This window comes from Sciurus carolinensis, chromosome 9 (genome assembly GCF_902686445.1).
Source record: "Sciurus carolinensis chromosome 9, mSciCar1.2, whole genome shotgun sequence".
Classification (NCBI taxonomy): Eukaryota; Metazoa; Chordata; class Mammalia; order Rodentia; family Sciuridae; genus Sciurus; species Sciurus carolinensis.
In genome coordinates this window covers 27,750,114-27,760,228 of record NC_062221.1, presented here as the reverse complement: position 1 = coordinate 27,760,228, position 10,115 = coordinate 27,750,114, and positions in this window count along the sequence as shown.

Here is a 10,115-nt window from a genome sequence, read left to right as displayed (position 1 = left end):
AGGAGGTGCTAGGAATGAGTCAAGTGGCCTTGCATGTACAAGGCACACACTCTACAACTGAGCTCTAACCCCAGAATTTCTCTAAGTGTTTATTGAGACTTCCTATGTGTCAGGCACTCTTTTAGCATGTGCCAGGTACAGCAGTGAACAAAGGGAAGACCCCTACCTTCCTTTAACATCCACTCTAGGTAAGAACTGGACTCAACAGAAATACTAACAAACCACTAGCTTAAATCACATGTTAGAAGACGCTCAGTGCTATGGGGAATAAAATATCAAGGTAAGGGCAATAGGAAACATGGGATCAGAAGGTAAATCAGGGTAAGCCTCACTAAAGAGGCCATTAGGAGATCTGAAGAAAGAGGAAGAAGAAACCATGTGGACACTTTGGGGGAAGTTCTAGTCAGTGGGATCAGCAAATCCCTGAGGCAGAATGTGCCTGACATCTGAGAACAGCTGGGAGGCCATTGTGGCTGGGGCTGGGTAAGGCAGGAGAAAGTAACAGGGTTGGCTGGAGACTCATGAGAGGGTCAAAATGTTGTAGAGCCCTGTCATTCCACCACAAGAATTTCAGAGACTTTCATTATCACTTTGTCCAAAGCACTTTTTACTTACTTTTCTTGTGCTTTCTTCCTTGACCTCTGAGGTATTTATAAGTACACCATTTAATTTTGAAATAGCTGACAGGTGGGGGTGGGATTCTATATATCTTAAGGTGATTGATTTCTAATGTAATAAATCACACAGGAAACAGTCTGCATAATTTCAATTTTTTAAAAAAAGTAATGGAAATGCTTTTATATTGATTGTATGGTTACATACATGTCAAATCTGATCAAAGTGCATACTTCAAATATGTGCATTTTATTGTACTTTAATTTTACCTCAATAAGCTATGGAATAAATAAAAATTTAAAAAAAAAAGAAATTTTGAGGGAGCCAGGGTGGTGGTACACACCAGTAATCCCAGCTACTTTGGAGGCTGTGGCAGGAGGATCTCAAGTTTGATAACAGCTTGGGCAATTTAGCAAGACACTGTCTCAAAATAAAAATAAGTGAATATGTAAAAAGAACTTTGGAGTTTGGAGCTCATGGTGGCAGTGGTGGCACAGGCCTGCAATCCCAGTAACTCAGGAGGCTGAGGCACATTTGGGGCCAACCTGGGCAACTTAGTGAGACCCTATCTCAAATAAAAAAATAAAAAGGACTGGGACCCAGGCATGGTGGTGCATGCCTGTAATCTCAGCAACTCGGCAGATTAAAGCAGGAGGATCACAAATTCAAAGCTAACCTCAGCAACTTAGTGAGGTCCTAAGCAACTTAGCGAAACCCTGTCTCAAAATTTAAAAAAAAGTAAAAGGGATAGGATGTGGCTCAGAGGTAAAGTGCCCCTTGGTTCAATCCCCAATACCAAAAAAAAAAAAAAAAAGTAAGTAGAATTTTGGATTTTTATTATTTGGGTAAGATGAGAATCAATATTGGATCCTAAACAGAGGAGGGGAGGAGGGGGAAGGATCTGATTCAGTATGACTCTAAATTTTGTGTGGATTATTCTAGCTGCTGCACTAAACTCTGAGATAAGGGATGGGGTGAGGGGCAAGAGTTACACTCACACGTGGACTACTGTAGTTATTCCAGTCTTGTCAGGTGGCTTAGCTCAGGTAGTGGCAGAATTGGGGTAAGGCACTTCGGAAGGTAAAGGTGGCAGGGTTGCCTGATGGTCTGGATATGGGGAGAGAGGATGAGTCAGGGTGACTCCAAGGCTATCTAAGGGTAGAGCTGTCACTACAGGAGGCTAGAGTTAAAAGCAGGCTTGGGAGGGAGATCAGCATGGCCATGAAGAGTTGAAAGCACCTACATCAAAGTAGAGATGCCAAATCAGCTACTTTTGTGTGCTGCAAGCTCAGTATTTGCTGGCAGTGGAGCTTTGGGTCTGAGAGGCAAAGTGAGTAGTACTTAAAGCCATGGGCTTGGACAAAATGGGAAGAAGTTTAGACAGAAGAAGGCAGCAGGTTGCACTGAGTCCTGCAGCAATGAGGCAGAACAAGGTTAGGATCTGCCAGCAGTTGGGAGGAAAACTGGAGAGTGTGGTGAAGGGGTAATCATCAAAAAAGAAACGCCAGATTCAGAACCCTGTGGTCACTAAGGATCTTGTCCAAGGCACTTTTGTGGAGAGAGAGGAAAGCATGAGTGGGTTGGGAAGAGGAGAAAGTGAGAGGCAGGAATCACAGAGAGCAAATATAGACAACTTGTGTGAAGTGAGAGGGGCAGAGACAAAAGTGGCTTTTAAGAAAGATTGGAAGCCCAGTGCAGGGGCACATGCCTGCAATCCAAGTGACTCCAGAGGCAGGAGGATTCCAACTTTGAGGCCAGCCTCAGCAACTTAGTGAGATTCTGTTTCAAAATAAAAATAAATAAATAAATAAATAAAAAGGACTGGGGATATAGCTACATGGTAAAGCATCCCTGGGTTTAATTTCCAGTATCAAACAAACAAACAAAACTGGAAAGAATGAGGGAAAGAATGGAATATGCTGCTCAGGTGTGGACTAGAGCTAGGTGAAGGACTTCTATGAATAGAATGCCAGAGAAACAGCTGGAGGATCATTGTGGGAGGCTGGACAGTGAAGTCTGCACATTAGAAAGTGTGCAGGATGGCTGCTGATCTCTGACCAAGTGCTGGTGACCAGGACACTATGAGTCCCAGCTGCAGCCCAGGAACAAGGAGAATGTGGAGAGAGACCCAGGGTATTCATCCAGGAAGTTTGTCTTGATCCCCAGAGAAAGGTCATCCAGCAACTGACTTTCTTTCAAACAACTTGGAGCCGTGATAATTGACTGAGAGTGACTTAGTAATAGAGTATCCCTGGAAAAAATGTGAAAGAACAAAACTGCTTTCAAAACCACACAGGACTGCAAATTCTCCATGCCAGGCACAGCTGGGCCAGGACAGCTTTAGCCAGAGATCTAAACGCCCAAATCTGCGAGAGGCGGCCTCTGCTGCCCCCATGCGATCAACCCGAGTCTGGGTTTCGCAATGACCCACCGCAATACCTAGACCAGTGGCTGGGACCCTCTAAACCCTTGACCCTGTCGCTGAGACCAGAGACTCCAGAGCACTTCTGAAAGTCTTCGTGGTTGGTGCACCAGGGGAAGACAGGCAGGAAAGTTTCTGGTGGGAGGGAGATGGACCTCTACCCTACACAACGTGGGCAGGTGAATACTGCAGGAAGTCAGCCCAGGTTCCCTACCAGCTGCCTGATCTTGGAGGGGTCCCCAGAAGAGGAAGGGGCCAGACCCCTAGACAACCCCCGTACTGGGAATTGAAGTCGGGGGCGTTCTACCGATAAGCTACATCCCTCCCCCAAGCTCTTTCTGTTTTTAATTTCAGGACATGACCTCAGTAAATTACAGAGGTTGGCCTCGAACTTTCCATCCTCCTGCCTTAGCCTCTGGAGTCGCTCAATTAACAGGCATGCGCCACCTCGCCTAGCTCGACACATTCTTGATTAAGCGTTCTGGGAGCCCGTCCAAATATTACCCAGCTCCTCTCTTTATCCTGTCCACGGCTTTGGGGTCAAAATCCTCAGGGAATGGGAGAAACCCAATGGTGCACTGGACCTGGGCTGGCGTGGGCGACGGGTTCCAAGCCTCTCCACCTTCAGGGACAAGGGTCCAGCAGAGAACCACTCAAATCATTTAATCTCCGCGAAGTGGTAGCAGAGAGGGAGGGAGTGTCCTGAAACAGAGGGTGTGAAGCAACAGGACGGAGGAAGCAGAAAGTCGGTGTCACCAGACATTCTGAGGATCGGCAGAGTGCTGCGTCCGAGGCCCGCCGGGAGGCGCCGCTGCCCCGCGGAGCTTTGTGCTGCTTCTGGTGGCCACGGAAACCTCGCGCTCCGGCCTAGAGAGGCCCCGGAAGAGGCGGGGCAGAGCGTCCCGAGGTGGCTTCCGGATTCAGCCCGGGGAATGGGGCTAGGATCCCGGGGGCGGGGTGTGGGTCAGAGAACTCGTGGGAGGTAGAAAACCGGGGAATTCGAGGGGCCTGCAGTGGGCAGAGACCAAGGGCAAGCAGCAATCGTGGAGAATGCTTAATGCGAAGCTCTAGGCCGGAGCGCCCCAGCCATTTATGTTGTGAAAATGCTGGGGTCCCTTGGCAGTTTAGCACTTCCCAAGACCGGGTACAGGGCCCCGAAGTCTTCTTAGAGATAGAGAGGTGGAAGGGATACCCCTGAGGAGGTGGAGAGTTGGGGGAACCAGGTATGGGGATGCAGGAAACTTTTTTAGAAGGATCTTTATATTGGGTGTTTGAGCATTGTCCATTTGGAGAAGCCAAGCCTGCAGAGAAGGCTAAGAGGGGATCAGCCTGCCCAAACCTTCTGGAAGAAATAGACTTCCCGGTTATATTTGCACCCCACTCCCAAAATTTCTTCTCCCAGGAGACACAGGACATCCCTGTCCCCAAGGACTTCACTCCATCACCCTCATGTGGTGACCACCCCCTGCCTTCTTTCTGGTCCTCTGGGCCTTGTCCCTCATAGCCGGAGGGAACTTTAAAATATCAGATCTCACCCAGTGCAATGACACTTGCCTGCAATCCCAGCTATTGAGAAGGCTGAGGCAGGAGGATCACAAGTTCCAGATCTGCCTGGGCAACTTAGTGAGACCCTGTCTGCAAAAAAGGACTGAGGACGTACCCTAGCATGCATGAAATTCCTGGGTTCAATTCCCAGTACTGGAAAAAAAATATTACTCAGCTTTTAAAACTTTTCCAATGGTTTTCACCACACTTAGAACGCTTTTCTTCCTTGTCCCCATGTCCCTGATGATCTGGCCCCTGCTGATCTCCACACCTTGGTGCTAACCTTCAGCCTGGCCTATTGCAATGACATAATGCTAGCCTTTATGCTGATTGATGGCTTCGCAGAAGCTTGTTCTCCAACATACTGGGCAGCAGCTCCTCATTAGGCTCATTCCTAACTCTCTATTTGGCTTTGGTTACAGCATTTCCTCCCTGTAGGGTAGAGCAATGCCCCCTTGCTTCCTGGGCTCAGTGACCAACTTTCCCAGGACAGATTCCCCTCTCTTCTCTTCTCTCTCTCCTCCTAGTCATCATCTGCAGGAAGCCCCTGAGCCCAGGTGGCAAGGTGCACCTCACTGGGCAGTCTGCTATTGCATCACCTTCATTAGAGCTGTTTTTGCTCCTTCATTAAATTAAATTCCAGGAAGCAGTGCTAATGACAGCCCTAACGAGTCACGGGAGAGGCTACCAACCCAGCCTTTGGACAGCATGGTAAGGAGGACTAGGCAACAATGTGAGCAGAGCAGAGGCTCCTGGGGATAGAGTCAATTATCATTTCCCAGACCCTCCAAGGACTGTGGGCTTCCCAGGGGAAGTGGCCTTTGGAAGCTGTGTATGTGGTAGGCACAGTGGCAGATTAGATCATGAACTCTTCAATGACAAGGAGCTAGAGGGGGCTTAGTTCAGACCTTGGCCTCAAAGCCCTGAGGGCTTCCTAGACCTACCAGGACCCTAGGCTGTCAGATACCCTGAGTGCCAGGACCAATAGAAGTCCCTACCACAACATCTCCTGGGGACTTGAGAACCCCGTGTGTGCCCTGCTCCTCCATGATACCTCATAGCAGGCCCCTTTCACTTCACTGTCCTCTTGCTTTCACTGTACTGGGTATGCCTTTCTTTTCTTCTTTCTTTTAATTTGTACTAGGGATTGAACCCAGAGGTGGTCTACCACTGAACTACATCCCTAACCCTTTTTACCTTTTTATTTTGAGACAGGATCTTGCTAAATTGCTAAAGCTAGCCTTGAACCTGCAATCTTTCTACCTCAGGCTCCAAAGTCTTTGGGATTACAGCCTCCTTTCTGGCCCAGGAAGAGCCAGCTCTTTCCTACCCCAGGGCCTTTGTATTTGATGTTACCTCTGCCTGTCACTGTTTTCACAGGACAAGACTGGTCCCTTTCCATGATTCAAAGCCACCACCCCCACCCCCACTTTCCCCTGCACACACCTTCCAGTGACTCTGTGTCACCCTGTAGGCTTCCTCTAAAACTGAAGTTCCTTTCCCTGTTTACTTTTTTGGTATGGGCTCCTGAGGGCAGGGTCCACTTGCCTCTCTGGCCCTAGAATCTCAGCATACTGGCACCAGTAAGTTCCCAGTGCTTGAGCAAATGACCCTTCCCCCTTGATCCTCCTGTGCTCCAACCTCCACACCCCTGTGTCAGGTGGAGGGAGCAGGGTCTTTCCTAATCCAGAAACCTCTGGACAAGGAGTGCTGGATCCTGAGTTCTCTAGGCCAAAGCCAATTACCTGCAAAGGGGTGAATGACCAGGAAAGGGAGTTTTGGGACCCAGGCCCCCCTGGCTTGGGACTGCTCCTTTTCAGGGAAGAGGGGACTGGCAGGGAGTGGGGAGGGAAGTCGGGATAGCTGACTCCAATCTCAGAACTGCTGCTGCTGCTGGGCTAAGAAGCAAGAAGGGGAAAGTTCAGGGGATGCACCCAGAGGTGGAGCCTAGTTTAGGACTGCTAGGAGGATGTGAGCTCTGGCCATTAAAATCCTCTTGTAGAAACTGCCAAGGCCCCGTCTCCGTGGTGGTGATCTGGTGGTCACAATTCTTTGACTAGGTCCTCCCTGCCACCTAGGAACCATGGAGTTAGGGTTAGGCTCTTGGTCAGGATCTGGGGTTGGGGGAGTGAGTCCTGCCTGGTTTTGGATTCAGGAAGGGAAGGGATGCAAACACACCCACTCTGAAACTGCCTTTGGGGAAGTTTTGGCAACTTCCCTTTCCTGGAGCCTGTAGGCTCGGGTGTCACAGCCCACTGCAGGGGTCTCTGTTCCTCACCCTGCTAGGGACTGCTGCTTTATAGGAACTTAGGACAGGCTAGACCTGGTCTGTAGCCTGTGGAGAGCTCCAAGGCTATTCTTTCTGTCAAGGTGAGCCAGCAGCTCCACTTCTTCACTCCAGCTGGAGTACCCTTTCAACTCTGCTCTGTGTCATTCCACTGTCCTTTTGGTAAAGTCCAGGTGGTACTGGGCCCAGTAGGCAGAGGGACAAGTCATGCCTCCTCTGGTACTCATGAGGCCCTGGCTAGGCAACCACTCTCTGCTCCCAAAATGACCTCTCCCAAAAGAACTTCTGGATTCCAGAGTGTGAAGGGACCAGGATACCTTTGCTGTTCCTCACTGGATGACTATGGATGGGATTTGGTTGATTTAGCTGTAAAGTAAAAGGTTTCTCCAGCTCTGACCCTTTATTTTCTCTCTGGTAATTCCTTAAGACCTACCTTCCTACTCTACATGTGCCCTTCCCTTTTTCTGGAATGTTCTTCCTCACTGTTCTTCCTCAAGCACTTCTCACCTTTACCAAGAAAGCTCCCTGACCTTCTAGGAACCGTTAGTTTTTCTCCCTTCTTTGAGCACACAACTGTGGTGAATATTTTTATAGTGATTTATACCCCTCTCTATTCCAGGATGAGATTCCCCCTCCCCCAGTAGGGTGAGATAGAGTTTGTGTAACTTATTCATTTAATTTGATAAATACTAATCTTGCCAACTACAGTGGATCTGAACCAGGGACTTGAGTGGGGGATACTCACTACCAGGATAATAAGGGGATCTGGCTGGGGAAGGGTAGGACCTGGGACAAAGGGAGTCAAAAAGGCCCAGCTCACAGTCAAGAAGTGAATGAACACTGGCAGGGGTGAGGTGGGGTAGTGATTAATGGGGTTGGAGATCAAGGGGGAAAAGCAAGGAGATAGAGTAAGGCAAGATCCATAGTTGGAGTGTTATTATGTTGCAAGTGGAAGGAGATGAGGTGGATTCTAAGGGGGACAGCCTTTTTAAGGGCTTTACTGAAATTACTACTGTAACAATTCATCCATATTGAGGGTTTTCTAATACCATACATGTTCTGAACATTTTACTTATGTTTCCTCCCTTAGTCCTGACCTCAGCATATGCATTGAGTGGATACAACTGCTAAACCCATTTTACTGGCAAGAAAACTGAGGTGCAGGAAGTTTCTGGCATTTGTCCTTGCGGCCAGCAAGGTTTTTTACTTCTTGTTCATATTGGTTTGTTTTGTTTCCTGGTGATTGCCCCCCAAGGGAGCTTTATCACTGAACTACATCTCAGCCCTTTTTATTTTCTATTTCAAGACAGGGTCAAATTTGCCACCCTCTTGCCTCAGTCTCCTGGTTGCTGGGATTACAGGCGTGAGCCACTGTGCCCACCTAGTGCAGTCAGAAATTTTGCAGACTGTTTCCCAGAGTCCTTGCTGCTAACTGCCACTCTACTGCTTCAGTCTCCTGTAGTATTCAAACCATTGTGTATGGGCTTTATTCTCAGGGCACTGAGGAGCCAGATGAGGTTTGAAAGCAAGGCATTAATGTGAAAGATGGATTTAGGGGGGAAACAGGAGAACTAGGGAGGAGCCAGGGAGGCCTAGAATGGGAGGCAGTGCAGGGATACATTTGAAGGGGAATTGAGGAGGGGAAGAGGCTGACAGCATGTTGGGGTGGGGATTAGGGGTCATGGCTTTGGATGGTGGGAGGCTCCAGAAGCAGGGGCCAGTGGAGGTGGGATTTACCCAGCTCTAGGCAGGGGTTTGAAAAGCCAAGGTGTCTGGCAGAGACCTCAGAGCGGTAGTGGATATAGAGATGGCAATCAGGGGAGAAGTCAGACTTGAGACGACTGAGTAGGTTCTAAGCCCCTGGAGTGAGAGGTGTGTGACTGGAGTAGCAAGCAGAGGCCTGCCATAGCCCTGGAGACCCCCAAGGAGATATAGAAGGAGCAGCTAGAGGTTTGGAAGCAAGGGTTGGTGAACTCCCTAGGAAAAGCACAGAACTAGAAAAGAGTGACTGACTCAAGAACCATGAGATTGACTTGGGGCTAGGAAAGGCCATGCCTCCTAGTGGCCCCATCCTGTCCCACAGCCATAGATTGGGGTCTGTGTCCTGCCCACCTCCCTTGAGCCTGGCCTCCAAGGGGCTGACAGGTTCTTTTAGTTGCCTGGCAACTGAAAGAGCTGTTGGCTGTTGCTAGGAGCAGGCTGGGGAGGCCAGAGGAGCAACGCTCTCCAACACAGGGCGGGGTAGTGGGGGAAGGGGCCTGCCTTGGAGTCGAGTTTGTAGTCTGTGCTTAGACTGTGTTCTCTATGCACCCATATTTATAATGTGTTTTGTGGATTTGGGATATGTTAGAGGTTATCCCACAGGTGGATGTATACAGCATATTTTTGTGTCCCTAGTGGGCACTATTGTGTTTTCATTCTGCTTGTTGCATGCCCGTGGCAGGGACTGCTTGAGCTTTGTCTTTAGGCAGGAGGAACCCTGGGGGAAACAATTGGAGGATTACAAGCCAATGACTCCTCAACATGGAGACTTTCAGATAGGGGTATGCAGACACTCCAGAGAACACAGACAGCTTGAGGCCTGGGAACTGGGATAAGGTGTGTGTCAAGGTAGTAAGGAGGAAGCTGTGCTACCAACAGGGGGTCTGTGGGTGAATCAAGCATTGCTGGCCAGGTCTCTGCCTGGCTTTGGGGACCTTCCCTGTCTTTGGGCTCGAACCTCTAAGGGTCATGGCACTGGGATCACACAAGATTCCTTCCCAGGTAATCCTTGGCAGACCCTTCAAATGTCCAATCGGGGTAGGGTTTGTGGGCTCCTCCTGGAGAGCAGAACAGAAAGATTTGAAATGGTCAAGCTAGAAACACTGCTGCCTCCACTCCACCTTTGCCCAGTCATAGAGTTGGCAGCCACTGCCCAGTGAAGACAGGTTACTGAAAGATGGGATGTGGGATTGAGTTAATACTTCCAGAGGTGGATAGGCCATGGAAGGGACAAGTCATAAGATCAAGGTGATTTTTGTTTCTCGAAATAAAGTGAGAAGTTCTCTTCCCCCTCCCTCTCCTGCTTTGGTCCTGTTTACCCCGTCCAAAGTTGTAGTTGAGGATGGCTGCTAGCAGGAGGATGCCTCCAACAGATCAGGGAAGGATGGATAAGCCTTGGATGACTAGAGAATCTACACATCTGAGGGAGACAGGAGAGGCAAGTGGGTATATGGTGCAATTGATTTTGTTTTTCATGGTACTGGG